The sequence below is a fragment of the Coptis chinensis genome, chromosome 2, assembly GCF_015680905.1.
Source record: "Coptis chinensis isolate HL-2020 chromosome 2, ASM1568090v1, whole genome shotgun sequence".
Taxonomy (NCBI): Eukaryota; Viridiplantae; Streptophyta; class Magnoliopsida; order Ranunculales; family Ranunculaceae; genus Coptis; species Coptis chinensis.
The window spans coordinates 51,376,326-51,394,211 of NC_141457.1; the positions used below are offsets into that span (position 1 = coordinate 51,376,326).

Consider the following 17,886-nt stretch of genomic DNA (forward strand, 5'->3'; position numbering starts at 1 on the left):
GACTGTCCTTCCATTGATCTTGACGTGCAATACCAGGGCATCATTGTGGGGTAGGCACACCTTGTCAAGATCTTCCTCGGTGAATGATATGGAGGTTGTGGATTGAGAGTTAGTAAGAGTGATCACCTCAGCTTTGTGGGAGAGGTGGTAGATTTCTTGCAGTGCGCGCACCACCAAAAATTCGATATAATTCGATGGCTAAAAGTTGTCACTAAAAGGCTTTCGTGATAATTATGGCTGTCAGAAAAGTCGTTGGTGAAGGTGGTGTCACAAATGCATCATTGACGGGTTAAAATTGTCACTACAACCATTGGCAATGCTTCCATATCCGCGACACCTATGCAACTGTTTGCAACCATGACCCAGAACGACAACTAAAGCTTGTCAAGAATTCCAACAGTTAGCGTGATGACCCAAAATTGTCAGCTTAAACAAGATATTTCAATGGTTTAAAGTCATCGGAGTTGCCAACAGCTAATTTCTTTCGCAAATATTGACAACTATCTCGACGACTCAAAATGGTCAATATAGCCAAAAAATTTCCAACGGTAATTCTCAGAATGGCCTACACTTATAAATTGTTGCAGAATGTGTCATTAATTCTCAACAATGACGAGCTTTTGCTGTTGAAAACGGCATAAACCAATACTAAAGCATAGTCGCCAAAGATTATAATATTAAAACAATTCGTACACCACAAAACCACCTCAAACAAAGTTCCATAACCAATACCCTTTTTTTTATTAAAAATCAATGTACATGACATAGAAGTACAAAACATTTACAATCTCTTATACTACACTACAAAATGTTTAGCTCCCAAAATCAATGGATAATTGAAGAAATACAACAACACATTTACAACTAGACACCTGAGATATAGCAAAGCTTCAGCCTAGTAGATAGATTCATCACTGCATTATTTACTTGCAGCAGCTTCCACTTTGCTCCTTCTGTTGCAGTGCATCCCTTGACCTTTTTTAGCCCAATATCATTTGTTGCAACCAATTTGAACAGTATAATAAGTCAATTAAAGTTATTTCCAATCTGAGTTCACAATACACAAATATAAATACTTGAATACAAAAGAGTGCATTTATAAAGCAAATACTGATATTTATTAGGATACCTTGCACCGAGTTTTTACATGATACAAGTGAGAACAATATTTGTTCCGAGAGCTCTTGGAGTTTTGGAGCTAAAGCTTGTTGTTGCAACCTTTCTATTTGGATGCCCCTATATCATCCATATTATATAACTAGTATACATTAGATGAGGATATGAATCATTAACCTTTCAACATAAGAAGCAATATAGTTAGGAATCTCCTAATTTGTTCAAGCAAAATTTATATATCATATAGCTAGTGAAATACTCCTCAGCATGGAATATTGCCTAAAACAACAAAATTGGACTTTAAGGGAAGTTGATGCAGATCAAAGTCTACATGCAAAAAATTATTTAGGCATGCATAAAAAATCGACCACACTAATTCATGAAAATAAATACCTGTAGTAATTAAAAATCAGCATTAATCATATTCCAGCTACAAAAGCACCTTCAGCACCAGTATTGTGAAAGCATGAATTCACGCTCCCCATTGGACCTAAACGTGACAAAAGCTAGAATATCAGCACCAGGATCAAAACGCATTCCCTTGCCTGTTGTTCACATTATTCTCCTTTAGACTATCAACAAGCATATATCCAAACTCATCTTCATGACACCTATGTGTGGTTCACAAATTAAGGAAAATGAGACTATACGACTTGGGCACTTGATTAGAAATGTATAATTGTTATATAGTTCCAAGGTATATAAGATGGGAAAAAAAATGTAATTGACGCACATTATCAGTAGAGGAACAATAGTCACTGGGTACTTTGAAATATACCATAGCCAAGGGCATGGCATGTCACAAGTGAAAATCACTGGTTTCAATGAGACGAGACTTAACTAAACTTATTTTACACAAAGATATCTTACAGGTTCTAGTCACACCTCCTCAGCCTTAAAGGGATACTAAGTGGTACACTGAAAAATAGAATGTATAGACTGAAAAATAGAAGGTATACCTCCTAGACCCTTTTTAAATGTGAGGGATTCAGCCAATGAAATCCCACTAATAGTTGGGACAAAATCGATTAGTATTTCCCCAAAGCAAACTACAAGTGATTCATGCGAACTACAAGTGATTTCCCCAAAGCAAACGTCATATGCAAAAGCCATTCTTTGATCCAAGTTGGTATTTAAGAAAGGAAACAAAGGCACTGCACATTACAGCATCTTAAGTAAAACAAAATAAATAAAGAAGATAGTAAAAACTCAACCTTAAGGTTTCTCTAATTGGGGTTGAGTAAGTGATCTGCTCATTTTACCTATAATGTAAAAAATAGTTATGAAAAGCTAAATGCGTCAAGCAAAACTACGTACATCTCATTGTAAGGCGTATGAGAAACACACGTTTAGGGAAGAGCAATGGCACCGGTAATTGTATGCCTGCTTATCTTCAGAATGCTCTTGCTCCTAATCAATAACAAGTGCAATGAAATCTATGACCCAATAAAAGATTCAGTGTTCTCTGTCATAGAATCAATGACATCAAACAAAAACTTGAATCTCCGAAAATAACACCAAGAGGATGTGATGGACCTAGTTTTATAGTTTGACATATATGTAACACTTGAAAGCACACATAAGGATAGATGATGATGAAAAGCATAACATTCAATTGAATAAGATCTACTTCACACATAAGAATATATATATATATATATATATATATATATATATATATATATATATATATATATATATATATATATATATATATATATATATAAACACTCAATTGAATGGGATCTAGTTCAATATGATACTCACAGTATACCCCTACAACGGAGTGATCATGCTCTGCACCAATTAGTTCTGCCATTTTGAATACAAAGCTAGTGGAAGAGCCGTGTCTTTGACATACTAGCTCCCACTTTTGTTAACCGGACTGCTTTGTTGCAGCCATAAAGATCAGCAGCAATCAGCAATATATTCCAGCTACAAAAGCATCTCTAGCACCAGTAGTGTCTACAGCATCCACCTATAAACCTTTTATCCTGCCATTGAAATCCTGTACAAAAAAGAAACATACAGATACTGTGAACCTTGTGGAATTGTTTCCTGCATACAGAGAACATGGCCTTCAAAACTATAACACGTCATATATGATTAAAAAGAATATATAAGTGACTTTACTTTAGAAGATTTTTGGTATATGAACAATCAAATGTTCAATCAGCAGATCAAAGAAAACTAATAAACATTCAGATCCCCGATGCACGATAAATTTTAAAAAACAAGCTTAATAAAAATATAAAATACAATCGTAAAGGGTAATACATCTCCGAAATTTTGCCATCCTCTGGTAGTCTGGTGTCCAAAGTGAATCTAGCTTTTATATTCTTCCTCTTATAAGAGGCAGAATAAAGAGAAATATCGAGTCATTTGTCATAAAAACGTAAATTAATTCAGATTGACAAATTATCACCTTAATGACAACATAACACTTCACGAGAGAATATGAATCCTTTATGGAGATCTCTAGTACTTATGTAGCCACTCTAACAGCTAATCATATATTTGCTTTCTAATGACATCCCCTGTTACTCGAGCTTCGAGTGGATATTGTTGCTCCTGGATGATTGCTCAACTTGCAACAGGTGAAAGTCAAAAACATTCCAGGTGTCGACTAGCAAAGTCGGTAAATTTTTTGGGTGATGATACTAAAGGTCTGGGGCTCGAACCCCACCAACATCAAAAGTTACTGATCTCATTTAAAATTGGCTTGCCAATAAAAAAAAAAGGTCAAAAACATTATAACACTTTAATCAGACATGCATCATCATGTTACATAAATCAGGAAAATAAAACCAAGGGCGGAAAAGTTTTATCAAGGATTCGATTGGGCCAAAAAGGTATGCATGAAAAGATTATAATAATGTCTGTGAGAGATAATGTTAAACTACTTGCAGCAAAATGCGAAAACATGGATCGAGAAATATGAGCATAAGGAAAGTACCTCCAGGTATGTCATGACCAAACTTTGGAATCTGTATGGAGGCCAAGAGTGGTATATTGAATTCTAGCACTTTCAGAACAGCAAGGAAGAATGATAAATTGAACAGCTCCATTTTACCAACCTCGTCAATGACCTGAGAAGGCAACTCCTTTCAGTTTATATAGATAAGCAATCAAGAATGGTTAATACTCGATTAGCTACACCTGATAATGCATTAACGCAGCTTACCCACCCCATTCATCCTGACTTTACAATCAATAGCTAATTTTATGAACACTAGCTTCATAACCAGAATATCCTAAATGTTCTAGACCCTCTCCTTGAAAGGTAGAGTTTAAACTCTTGGACATCTTGGAGAATCCCATATAGGTCAACGTACAGCACTCAAAGTATATAGAAACTCTGGCCTTGAATTAGATCCTGACAAGGAAATAAGCTCTACTGATTGGTCTTGGATGAATGAATGGATATGGAAGTTCCCCACAAATATAAACTATCACTAAGGACGATGAACTCAGGTCCATAACATATCCTGTACTCCTAAATTACAGTCACTATCTAGAAGTACTAATAAACTACTAACATGTAACTCAGGTAGCACTAGTGATTCAAATGAGGCTATATCGACCTGTATATCCCAGTCACTGGGCCAACTTAGAGATTCTGAGCTGCCATTATTGAAAGATGCTATAGATGGAAAAGATGCTTTAGTATTACAGAGATATACTAATTAAGAAAAAAAGTACTAAATCTATGGAATATTTATCTGTTGAATGTTGTATGGATTTATAGCAATGCCAGGTAAGTCCATGTCAACTTCCCACCGTGCAGAAAGATTTGTGACTGAGGAACCTACAGAATTTTTTGAAAAGAAGTACTTGAGCCCAGCGAACAAAGTTAGAAAAAGTACAATAAGAAGTCACTTATTGTTTATTTTGAAAAAGTACCTGGGCATATATCTAACAAGCATAATTTAGATAGGTAAAGGCATATATCTATGCAATTATAAACAATTAGACAACTAAAAATAAGATTTAATAATGAAGAAAAGTGCTTACTTGATCAAAGAGAAAACCCTGGTTAATACTGATCGATGGTCACGTAAAACCTTGAACTGGTAGTGACGGTAGATATACACAATCTAAATTTGGGGAAAGAGATTAAAAAAAAAAAAGGTTGTGTTGAAAGGGAAGGAGGAGACAGAGAAAAGATAGATTGGAAGTTCCCATAACTGTTTTATGGGAACTTAACTTCCCATTTTAGTTGCTTTTCTTTAGACGTTGGGATTCAAAGCAATATCCCTCATTAAAACACATGTGCGGCTTCACAAACCATCAGTCGTTTCGCATCGAGATGTATTTTGCTTCGTATCTCAACGGTGAAATCACATCTTATGGCAAGAGGCGAAACCTAAAATTGACTTTTATGAGAAAATTTCATTAACCTATTAATCCACGTTCCTCTTTGTTTTTAACAATTTTTCATTCTTAATAAACTTCAATTAATTGTCATAAACTCACTTTAATTATTCCCATAAAAAAAACTAAATATTTAGCATATTTAATACCAAATTAAGATTATACTTTTACATACTGCCAGGATTTTGGCAAATTGGAACGGATGGGGACCGTTCCTGTTTGGTGTGTGCCAAAAATCAGTTAAAAATAAACTGCCGAATTAGTAAATTTGTTCATATCTTAGCGACGGACCTAACAGGAACGGCTCCAGTCCGTTCCAAATAGGGAAAAATGGTGTAGTGATACCACCCCATACGCAACAGCTCTTTTGAAGATTTGCTCAAGAATCATGATTAAAACAAATGAAAAAATCATAACAAATTGGTTTAATTTTAAAACCAATTATACCTTTGAAAACTCATTACCCATTTTCAATAGAGGGAGTGATCCATTTGAAATTGTTAATAGTTGACTTAATTTAAAAGTATGATATAATTATCATTTTAGTTGAAGAAGATTTCTCGTATTAATATAAGAAAAGAATCCCATTTTTGTTCTTTTGTATTTTGGTATAGTAAATAAGGTTGGACTTTCTCAATTTATGTTAAATTTTTAAAAATACATTGGGTTCATACACATCCACTATTATTTTTTGTTTTTATTTCGATTTTCAATTCCCCGAAAATTCTTTGAACAAAGGTACATGTAGAAAAAACTTAAAAAAATACTTATATAGATTTAAAAATAACTATCTACACCCTATAGTTCCCGGCAAGTGGATTGAGAGACGCTAAAAAAATAGGATTTTAAACTTGGACGTCACTTGGAGCAACATCCTTAATTAATTACAAATCGACACTTTAGAACTAAAGAGGGATGTGATGCTCATGCCTTTTAACAACTTATAGGTTGGTTAATATATATTGCATAGTTTAAACTTTGTATAGTTGATGTTTGAACTCTTCACATTGCTTTATCCCATTGGTTAATTTGATTCCAATATTAAACTTTGAAACTGTACCTAACTGCATATAATTAATTAACAATAATAATAATATCATCACTTCTTGATTTTAATTATCTCGAAGTTTGTAACTAGCTAGATGATTATTACCAATTTTTAAAGTTTAATTCGATAAGTATATAAGTGAATAATGCATGTTTCTTGAATTGAACAAATTAATATTGGTGTTCTATTGGAATTTGAACAAAAACTTGGTTGAATATATTTAAAAGAGTCTAAATTAAGTTGTATTTGTATGTAGTCTCAAAAAAAAAAAAAAAAAAAATGTCATCGATCTTAAACCTCATTCCATATTCAAAATTATTATAATTATGCTTCTTCTATTCAAAAAACAATAAAAAATATTAATATTAATGAAAAAGGTTTTAATTCCAGATAAAAGAAATTAAGAGAAGTCAACAATGATAATAGAAGATTTTGTGATAGTTTCTGCAACAATTACTACTTCCAACGGCTAAATTACATCGAGCAAATTTCAAAAAACTATCGCGGATAACAATGCGACGGTTTTTCTTACCGACATCTATGATGGGACACAGTTCCCAACAAAAAATGAGTGTCAAAGAGTTGCAATTATAAAATATGACAAACTCGAAAAAATTGTGATGGTCATTTACTAGCACTTATAGTCTTAAACGTTGCTAGGTAACGATGATTGATGACTATCGAGGATGCTCTGGCTCGACTGTTGGGGAAAATCAAATTTTTGGTAGGGCGGCTGCTCCTACACGTATGCGCTTTTCACTACTTGAGGTCTCATTGCTGGAGGTGTCTGTAATCATGTGGATTACCTTTTCCTCATCGTGATCGGAGGAGTGTTGTCTCCTGTTGTGCCTCGACCGACTGGAGATTTAGATCGTCGGGTTGTTCTGCTCCTGCTCCTTCTGCGAGCAGGTCATTCATGGCTCCGGCTCCTGCTTCTGTTGCGGTTGGCATTCAGCTTATGCCTGAGGTCGCTTCCAGGCAGGAACTATTTCAGTTTTCCCTCTTCAACTAAGTCTTGGAGGTAGTGTTTGAGACTCTAACATTCATCGGTCTCATGGTGGTGGAGTTTGTGGAAATGGCAGTATGGACGTTCTGGTATTGCTATCACTTTGTTGATGTTTGGCTTAAAGTAAGTTGTTGTATATATCTTCTTCAGGATATAGCTTGTGGGAATTGCTGCCCTTGTTGTTGTTACCTGAGTGTTGATGGCTTTTTTTGGGTCCACGCTTGTCGCTTACTGTGAGGGCTTCCTTGCCTTTGCGTTGGGTCATCCATTCTTCGTATTTTATGTACTTTTCAAATCCGCATGAGAAACCCTGCTAGGTCGGAGTCGTCTAGGAGGGTGTTGGTAAATGCAGAAGTTTTAAAGCTATCCTTGAGGCCTGGCTCCATTGATAGGAGTTCCTTTTTGAAACATCCTAGGAAAGCGTGGATCGTCTCGCCGTGTGCTTGCTTCAGCTGGAACAATGAGTCTAGGTTGGCTTGTTTCTTCCTGTTGTAGACGAACTTTGTTGTGAACGTCTCTACCAACTTGTTGAAGTTGCTGATTGAATCAGGAGTGAGCGTGTAGAACCTTCTAATGCTCCGTCCTTCAAGCTGGCTGGAAAGAGTTTGCACTTCAGGTAGTCGTAGTTTGGAACGCTATAAAGCTCTAGGATCTGGTTGAAGCGAGCTATGTGCTGGCCTGGACATGAGCTACTGTCGTACAACAGGAACTTTGGTTGGATGAAATCTGAGGGAGGCTGCTTGTCTCTAACTTCAGTGGTGAATGGTGACGCCTTGTACGACTAGAGCATCTTTTGAACGATCTGGGTTGCGCTGGCCTTTTCGCTTGACTTCTACAATCTCTGGGCGAAGTCTTCTAGTCGTTAATTGGTGGTGGTGGTGAGGATTGTAACTGCATTGTTCTCGATTGCATTTGGAGTCACGTTGTTGGTGTTGGAGGTGGTTTGCTCGCGCGCATCTTGGTTCTCTTGCTGGAGCATGGTGATTGATTCGCTGAGGAATTTGACCTAATCTACTAGAGCTTGTAGATGTGCTTCCATAGTGGTTTTCTTGACCAGCTTCGTGGGCTTGAGAAAATAGTATATGTGTTTTTCTCAAGAAAACAAACCGGTAGACGGCGCCAATGTAGAGGTGTATATTTTGGGTTCAAAGACCTAATGTTGTGTTTGATAGGGAATGGCTGCACTCTTTCTTGGGACAAGAGTTGTCTACGTATCAAGTTTCTTGGGTAAACTTAAATCAAGCCTTACGTAGTTCATCTCTCTCTATTTATAGATGTTTGAGCTGACTTTCCTTATTTGCTCTAAGCCGTTGTCAAGTGTAGATCCATATTTTGTGCTATCTTGATGATTCGTCATTACTCCTGATGTTACAAAGTAAATGTCTCCTTGATTGGTGCGTTGACTGAGATCAAGGATCGATAGATCATATGCTTCCATATATGGCGGTAATTGAGATTTGGGACGACCTGAGTCTGGGTCGTTGTTACGTCCTGATGGCTTGGTACGAGCTGGTGAGGTACGACCTGGTGTGTGGACACGTGTGCTGTAGTGATATGAATGTAGAACGGAGGGTACTTACAATCTCTACAAAGAAAATTTGTTCGGTAAGAAAAAACCAAGTATACCTTTGCGTTGAAAGAGTAATCTTTAAAGCAATTTCTTAATTTAACAAGCCATGAAATCTAGTATTGATTAATTTATAATTTCATCGCCAAAATGAAAAGTTTGTGTATAGTAAAATTACTGCGATTTATTCTAAATAAATTTGACAATTGTTTAATCAAGAAGTCGGAATTCCTCGGGACTAACAGTATAATGACAAAACTTATTCAAGAAAATACCAGTGTAATGGCACCCTCGCATAGTCCTAAGCTTGTACTCAAGATTTACTTGGCCATCCAAAATACCTGACACGATGACATGAGTGCATGACAAGCACATTTCACATGTTCCCACCAAAGAAGGGAAAGAACCACAAAGTGAGACTGTAAATTTGTATATTTACTAGAATTTAACATGTGGTTAAGAGTGTAAAAAAAAACCGTTGACCCATCATCCGGTAGGGTACCCGGTCTTCATCCGCCACCCAAACCCGCACCGACCCAAAAATAGACCCGTCCCGCCCCGCCACCATTTTTACGCGGTCGGGCTATGGGTATAGGTCCTATGATCAAATCCGATCAGTTAAGCCGCCCGACCTGCACCTTGTCAAAAGCCGTTGACCCAATCCCGTTGACCCGCACAATTTCAAGACTCTAACTCTAATATTTTTTGTATTTGGTTTATATTTTGTTTTAACTTTAGTAGGAATTTGAGAGATATGAACACAAACTTATGAGTTCAACATCAATTTCAAATATTCAAGTTTGAACATTTCGCAAATATCAAAAGTTCAAATTCAACTTTCGAATTTTGGAGAAGATGAATCATTCATCCTTGTATTAATTTTGAATTCTTTTAGTTTATATTTTATTGTTTTGTACCATAGAACCTCGCTCCCATCTTTATTTTATCATGCTATGGAAAATAATCAATTTACAAATAGTAAATCACGAGAAAGAAGTTTCAAATTTGCAGATATGATTTTGGATTCAAGTTCAAGTTTTTTTATATTTGTTTATTTTTTATTGATTGATTCTATTTTTTTCTCTATGTTGTGAATTGGAAATATATTATTTGCAGAATTATAAAGTTTTTTTTGGGTGAAATTGGGTTAAAATGATAATTTCCACCGGACTCGGATGACCATAAAACCCGCCCCATAAAGTGACCTAACAGTGTCGGTGATGGTACTTAAGACATGACACTTCAACCCGCCGCCCGCCCGCCCGTCGTCACCACCATCTGGATTTGTATCCCTAGACCCCCCCGCCCGCCCCATCACTATTTGACCCGCCCGCCCGTGATTACACCTACCTGTGGCTCATACTTTCGAGTCATTAGGGGTGAATTTAGCAAAATAAAATCGTGTCAATTTATTATTTTAACCCCAATTTTATTGGGAAAAAATCAAGAGCAAAAAAGAAAAACAAATTAGTCACGTTAAAATGAATACTAATGTCGGTTCTTTCCAAAATCATGTTGTGTCCGTGGTTGAATTGAGTATCTAACCATTTGATAAAACTATATTTGTAAGGAGTGTTCCTACCAAGAAGAGAGTACCGACTACAGAGTATACTGATGCGAAAATGAGGTGTCCAATACCCTACCATTCCAAAAATGGAAATAAGTTGAAGAAGGCTAGGAGCTATTTTGACCGAGTTGATAATAGCATCCACTGGAAATATAGATATTGGAAATTAGGAATCACTGAGCAACCCTCTAAAACAGAAGTCTATGTGGATGTTGGACGACATAATAGGTTTTGGTCTATCTTTCGCACCCTGCAATTACTTACATTTTACAAAAACATACTAGAGCCTATATATTATAGAATAACATTTGGAAGCAGCTTATTTTAAATAAAAAATAAGATTGCAACCAAAATTTCATAATTTCAATACAATACTTGCATATAAGATTGCATATAGCATATCCACATAATGGCATAGACCTCCCAATTCCACTCGCCTACTCCAGGATAATTCAAAAGGTTCTTGCTTAAAATAGTTGTTTTAAATCATGGTTCACTACTGCTGGGCACACTGAACTCTCTGAGCACCTCCGTGGCTCTCCTCGTCATTGTCATTCGCTTCCTGAGAATGGGCTTGCTTCCTCCGCATTTGCTCCTCGATGTTTATATTGTGGAGAGTTGTCTCCTCACACTCATCTACCTCCATGTCGGTTAGCTGAGTTGACGCCCTTAGTGGCAGCACTGTCTCTAATACCTTCGGTTGGTCGGTTGTCAGTGAATCAGGAAATTCCACGGTGAAGTGGATGTATAGCTTTCCCCTCATAAAGGGCCTCTGGTACATAGGCATCCCCTTGTCATTTATTGCCTTGAATTGATCTGTTCATTGGTGTCAGAGGAAATCATCAGTACATCAGTTTCAACATGTATAAGAACATTTTTTTTTTTTTAATATATGAATGGTGTTAAACTAATCCGAAAACCCTTACTAGGCTTGACAACTTCCCCAGGGTTGGACTTGATGAGGAGCTGTCTGTTATCCAAGTGAGTCAATACGAACTTGAATCCACAGAGAGCCTATATCAGGGACAAACTGTGCTCAACGTACAGGTCAAACAAAATACTTGGGGTGTTCCTTCTGCTGCAGGACAAACACAATATCCCCAGTGACCGTATCTGGTAGCAGAAATGCACCATAGAGTAGGAAAGATCTAATTAATCTCCAAATTCAGCAATCGCCTTTGTTCCATGTACATGACAGATGATTGAAAAACCATAGGGACCGATCAAGATACCAGCAGCTAGGTAACCAAGGACAGGACTTCCTAAACATGCATCAACTCAAAGAGTGTAAATATACAAATAAATCAAATGGGAGTTAAGAAGTTTAGACATAATCAAGCCGCATCCAGGCGATTGCCCAAGCACAAATAATATATGAAAGAAAACTATCGTTGCCAAAACCAGGAACAATATCAGTAGCAATATCTTTGCCTCTTAGCTTTGGCAAAACAAGGAATGGAAAATTGGAGCAGCGAATAAGAAAAAGCTGAACATGCGTGATATATTATCGGAATGGATGCTACTGAACAAAAATCATGTTCCAATCGACCCCTAGGGAGAACTAACACAGATACAGATGCAGGTGCCGACTAGCAAAGTTGGTAAAACTTTTGGGTGATGATACTAGAGGTCTGGGGCTCGAATCCCGCCAACATCAAAGAATTACTGAAAAAAGAAAAGAAACTATAGTGAAGTAACATCCATCTTAATCTCAGGAAATAAGTATAAATTGTTTATGTTGTCTACTACATGTTAGAGGAGTTTAGACTTTTGATGTTGGCAAAGGAATCTAGACTTTAAATAGATATCAATAAAAAAATATATACAAATGTTAGAGGAGTTAAGTGAATAAGAGAAAAAATTTGTTTGACGTTTGACACAATGGTAGGTAGTGTTTAGAAAACCGGACCGGACCAGTGGTTGAATCGGGGTCCAACCGAAACCGGTAAATTTTTTGTTCGGGTCAGTTAAAACTTGAGTTTTTGGTTGGACTCTCGGTCTAAGCTTAAACCATGGTTGAACCGGCGTTCAGCTCTAAACCGGATCACCCTTATTATATATATATATATATATACTGCCCGGCTCTTAAAAGGACCTTAAATAAGTACTAAATCTAAAACACCCACAACTTCACCTACAAAATAATTTAAACCCTAATCTTTTGTGCATATGATCTACTAACCATAAAGAACATCTCTACAAAAATTCAACTCGTTTGATATCCTCTAACTTAGATAAAATTGTTTTCCACTTTTGAATATATATATATATAAAGGTCAAGAAATGTATAGTTTTTGCATTCATCTTTTGCCAGTGTTAAAAATTGTCAAACGAGTCGAATTTTTGTAGAGATGTTCTTTATAGTAAGCAGATCATATGCACAAAAGATTAGGGTTTAAATCATTTTGTAGGTGAAGTTGTGAGTGTTTTAGATTTGGTACTTATTAAAGGTCCTTTTAGGAGCTAGGCATATATATATATATATATATATATATATATATATATATATGGGGATGGTTATACTAACTCCACCTTATAGTGACTCCAAAGTTACTCCACTTCTAATAGTGGACTTTATAAGATGAATTGAGAGCTAATTTTTTGTGGAGATATACATAATATGATGAAGAACGCCCCCACAAAAAATCAACTTAATTGAATATGTTTAACCTTGTCAAAAGTTATACCGAAATTAAACAAATATGGGCCGTTGGATAATTTCAAAACATTATAAATGATATTTGACGAGGTTGTACATCTTCAAATGAATTGATTTTTTGCAAGGATAATCTCTATTATGTAGAGAACATCTCCACCAAAAATTAACTTCTAATTCATTGTATTTAGTGGTGGAGTTTGTTTGGAGTAACTTTAAGTGGAGTTCATATAACCATCCCCTATATATATATATATATATATATATATATATATATATTTAAATTGATAATGTGGGGAGTTGAACCTAGCACCTAAACAAAATAGTACAAATTCCAAACCAACATGCTACTATGTGTTTCTTGTATAAGAAATTCATTTTGATATATAATACCAATTAATATTGAATTAAAACATGTATTTATTCATTTTATTATTGTAATTATTAAAAATTTTGCTAAATAAACATCAATCGGTCCGACTGAGTCAAACCCTGGTTGAACCATTTTAACAAAAATTCGGTTCGATTACCGGTTCGGTTTTCAAAACATTGATGGCAAGACAAATGGATTATGTAGTTACTCTAAAAGGAATGTCTCGATCTCATGCGTCCTACTACATTCTATTATCACATTAAGTATAGCATATTGACAGAGAATCCATGTAGTAAGATGGCATAATAGATCAGAATCTAGTATGAGATAAAGCTAAAGACATCGCATTACATTTCTAGTATAAAAAATCCAGCAGTTGATAGACTATCTAATCAAATTACATCAAAAATGAAAAATGTTAAAAGGATAAATAAAACAGAAGTAGCAGAGGAAAAGGAATAGCGAAAGTATTCACCTAACCTCTAGGTATTTTTTGAAATAAAGGCACAAAAATGACACTTGCAAGCAATAACCACAGCATATCAAACAGGGAAACTTCCTCTTCATTTATCTAACACAAAGAAAGTGAACAACAAGATTAGAGCATGATTCAATCAAAAGACTACAGAGAAACACACATAAAGGCTGTCAACTAAGAAAAGGACCAACATAAAAGAGGGCTACTGCATAGCTAGTTATACTCCGTTTTATATGTTTTTTCATATTAATGCTCGAATTTTATGATCCATGCTTATAATTGCTGAATAATAAGGTCCATATTTTTTAAATAAAAAAAACACACTACAATTTGGGCAAAATATTACCTTCTAAACTTATACTGTAACAAAATATGACCGAATTTTTTCGTATTATACCCGTATAAAACACGAATTATATGTTTGGCATTTTTTTGTTTTTTTGAGCCAAATTTTTAAACGAATTAGAATCCAAATTTTCAGATTTTTGAGGAATAATTTTCATACCAAATTTTTGCCTTCCACGAATTTACTAGATATGGGTTACTGGAAAGGAAGTACGAAGGATAGGTCAAGACAAAGTAAATAACCTCTTGATGAGGAATTCTTGCAATAAGTTTTTTCAATCTCCTAGGGAATCTCCGTAGTTCTCGGACGAAAGGCTTTGCATTCGAGGATACTTCTTCAAAACTGGTAGTGATTACATCTGGCTGCTGAAACACCAAAAGTTCAATTGAATTAATATTTACTTTAACTTTGCAACTAATTAAGCCATAAATCAACGGAGGCTAAGTTTTTTTTTAGTATTAACTCTTACAGGAAAAGCAGCAGGTTGTAATACAATTACAAACCATCCCAAGGCTAAAAGCAGAATTGATTATTAATTAACTTAACTAAAGTAAAATATATCAAGTGTACTTACATTCGTTGGGGAGAATCCAATAGCTAAGAGCTAATGTTATTACTCTAACGATGAAATGAGAGAAAATAACATAGTAACTTAAACATCTTTTCTTTCGCATTCTAAGAAAAAGCTAAAAATTAACTCCAAGTCTATATGATGTTGCGCTTTAAGATCAAGTGACACTTAAAAGAAAAAACTATCACTTAAAAGTAACAATCTGGAACAAACATTAAACCTCACTTAACAACAAAAACTATCAAGGGCAGAAAACAACATAGAACATGTTTTGTATATCAGTTAAAAAGTTGCATGCCTGGCTAAAACATGGCAAATGCAAATAGTATTAGCAAAGAAAGAAGGTGTTTTCTCAAGGGAATGACAGCTCTTGTTACAGGAGTAAGGAAAGTAATTGGGTCGATCTCTCAGTTACAGCCTGACTCTGAATTCTGATTAATATTTAACAACTATAAGATTGTAATATTTACAATGATTACTGTTCTTTTAGGCATGCAATCGTGGAGGAATTATATATATGACCCATTTTCTTATCAAGCGAGGGGTACGAAATAAATCTGATTTATTTGTCGATCAAAAGTACTATGTGAAATCTTCAGTTTTTTTATCTTCCTCTATTCCCCATTAGTTGATAATTCTAGGGGGTTACCTGGAATGAAAGAACAAAAATGGATTCGTATGAAAACACCAAAAAACACTCAAAAAGGAAGTTATCCTATTGTTCTTTACACTCATGGGTTTGTTGCAGATCCTCTGAAACCCCTCTGACTACCAAACTGTTGGGAGATTTCACTAGAAAGTCACACCTCGATCTAGCTACTTTCTATCCCAAATGATTTCAACTTGGAGATCACACCAAGGAAATCACCCACCCAAAACTTTGTTAGTTATCACAACAAACTCAAACAAGCAAAGCCACTAATTTATCATCACCTATAACAAGCAAACAATAAATAAGGAAGTAAATATGCAAAGAGACACAAAGATTTAGGTGGTTCGATAAATGTTACCTACATCCACACAAGAGCCGAGTTTCCTTTATAGCAAAGATTGGAGAGTTTACAAGAGATATCAAGAATAAAAAACAAGAGGCCTCACTCAAACCCTAGCTCAATAGATCTCCCACAATACCCAAGAAATGAATCTCTCAAAAGTTATCTCAAAATCCTATTCTATTTCTTTTATATAGGTACACATAGAAAAAGGTGAGAAAATGGGCTTTGGGCCGAAATTTCAAAACAAATGAAAAATTTCGAAGGCATGGCATGAGCTGGTCCTTCTCGGCTAAGCTAATCCGGCCTGGTGGTCGAGACTCGATAACCGGTAGCGGTCGCGCCCCTCTCCAAGCAGAAAAATTGTGAACGCGGCATACGGACACCGGAGCAAAGCTTGACAGTTCCACAACCCAACAATCTCCCACTTGGAACCTTCGAGATTCTACATACACATCACATCTCAATTGTAACAACTCAATCCAAATCCAATTTACTAATGAAACACTCAGCTCATCCATCATGGTCTTCAAGCAAGAAGACCCACAGAAGTTGAACACAACTTCAACTTCTCAGTAGGCACGGTCTTGGTCAACATATCCACCGGATTCTCACTCTCTTGGATCTTCTCAAGTGCCAAAACCTCATCCTCCAACAGAGATCGGATAAAATGATACCGGAGACCAATGTGCTTGGTCCTAGAATGAAAGGCGAAATTCTTAGCAAAATGTATAGCACTCGATCGCATCAGATAACACACTTCTCTCTTGCTTCATCCCAAGCTCTTCCATCAATCCCTGTAACCAAATCATCTCTTTGCTTGCCTCTGTAACGGCCACATACTCTGCTTCTGTGGTAGACAAAGCAACGATCTTCTATAACTGAGAAATCTAACTCACTGCAGTAGCACCTACTGTGAAAACATAACTAGTAGTGCTTCTTCTGCGATCTACCTCACCTGCAAAATCGGCATCCACGTACCCTTGCAGGTTCACAACACCCCTTCCATAACATAGGCATTTCTTTGTAGTACCTCTCAGATATCTCAATATCCACTTCACGCTTCCCAATGTTGTTTGCCAGGATTAGACATAAATCTACTGACAACTCCCACTGCTTGGGCTATATCCGGACGCGTGCAAACCATGGCATACATAAGACTTCCAATGGTAGAGGCGTATGGTACCTTAGCCATGAAGTTGCTTTCCTCAATAGTCTTGGGAGAGTGTTCCTTAGACAACTTGAAGTGGACTGCCAAAGGTATGCAAACTGGTTTTGCACCACCCATGTTGAACCTCTTCAATACCTTCTCAACATACTCAGCCTGAGACAACTCCAGAATACCTTTCTACCTATCTCTTCTGATCCTCATCCCTAGAATCTGTTTCGCTGCACCCAAGTCCTTCATAGAGAACTCACTTGCCAACTTCTCTTTCAATCTCCCAATTTCTGACATATCAGAACTCGCTACTAACATATCATCAACATATAGCAATAGGATGACATAGCTGGAGTCGAACCTCTTGAAGTAGCAACAATGGTCAGCGTTGCACTTATAGTAGCTATTTCCTTGCATGAAGTTATCAAACTTCCTGTACCACTGCCTAGGGGCTTGTTTTAAACCATACAAGCTCTTTCTGAGCCTGCATACCATATTCTCTTTAACCTTCTTGATGAAACCCTCCGGTTGCTGCATGTAAATTTCCTCAACTAGGTCATCATGGAGGAAGGCAGTTTTAACATCCAACTGCTCAAGATACAAATCTTCCACAGCAACAATACTCAATCTTGT

At 36.2% G+C, this 17,886-nt stretch overlaps 2 long non-coding RNA genes and 1 pseudogene across 2 annotated transcripts; all 3 read right to left on the minus strand.

Annotated features, from left to right (window-relative positions):
• Positions 1-729: 729 nt before the first annotated feature.
• On the minus strand, positions 730-3,079 carry LOC147516453 (uncharacterized). The gene is made up of 3 exons (XR_015213674.1): positions 2,884-3,079; positions 1,510-1,606; positions 730-1,236 (listed from the first exon to the last, which is right to left on the minus strand). It is a non-coding gene; the product is annotated as an uncharacterized LOC147516453 (long non-coding RNA).
• Positions 3,080-3,621: 542 nt separating this feature from the next.
• On the minus strand, positions 3,622-11,324 carry LOC147516454 (uncharacterized; annotated as a pseudogene).
• A 286-nt stretch (positions 11,325-11,610) lies between these two features.
• On the minus strand, positions 11,611-14,987 carry LOC147516455 (uncharacterized). Its single transcript, XR_015213675.1, has 3 exons — positions 14,774-14,987; positions 14,188-14,278; positions 11,611-11,940 (listed from the first exon to the last, which is right to left on the minus strand). It is a non-coding gene; the product is annotated as an uncharacterized LOC147516455 (long non-coding RNA).
• Between the last annotated feature and the right edge of the window lie 2,899 nt (positions 14,988-17,886).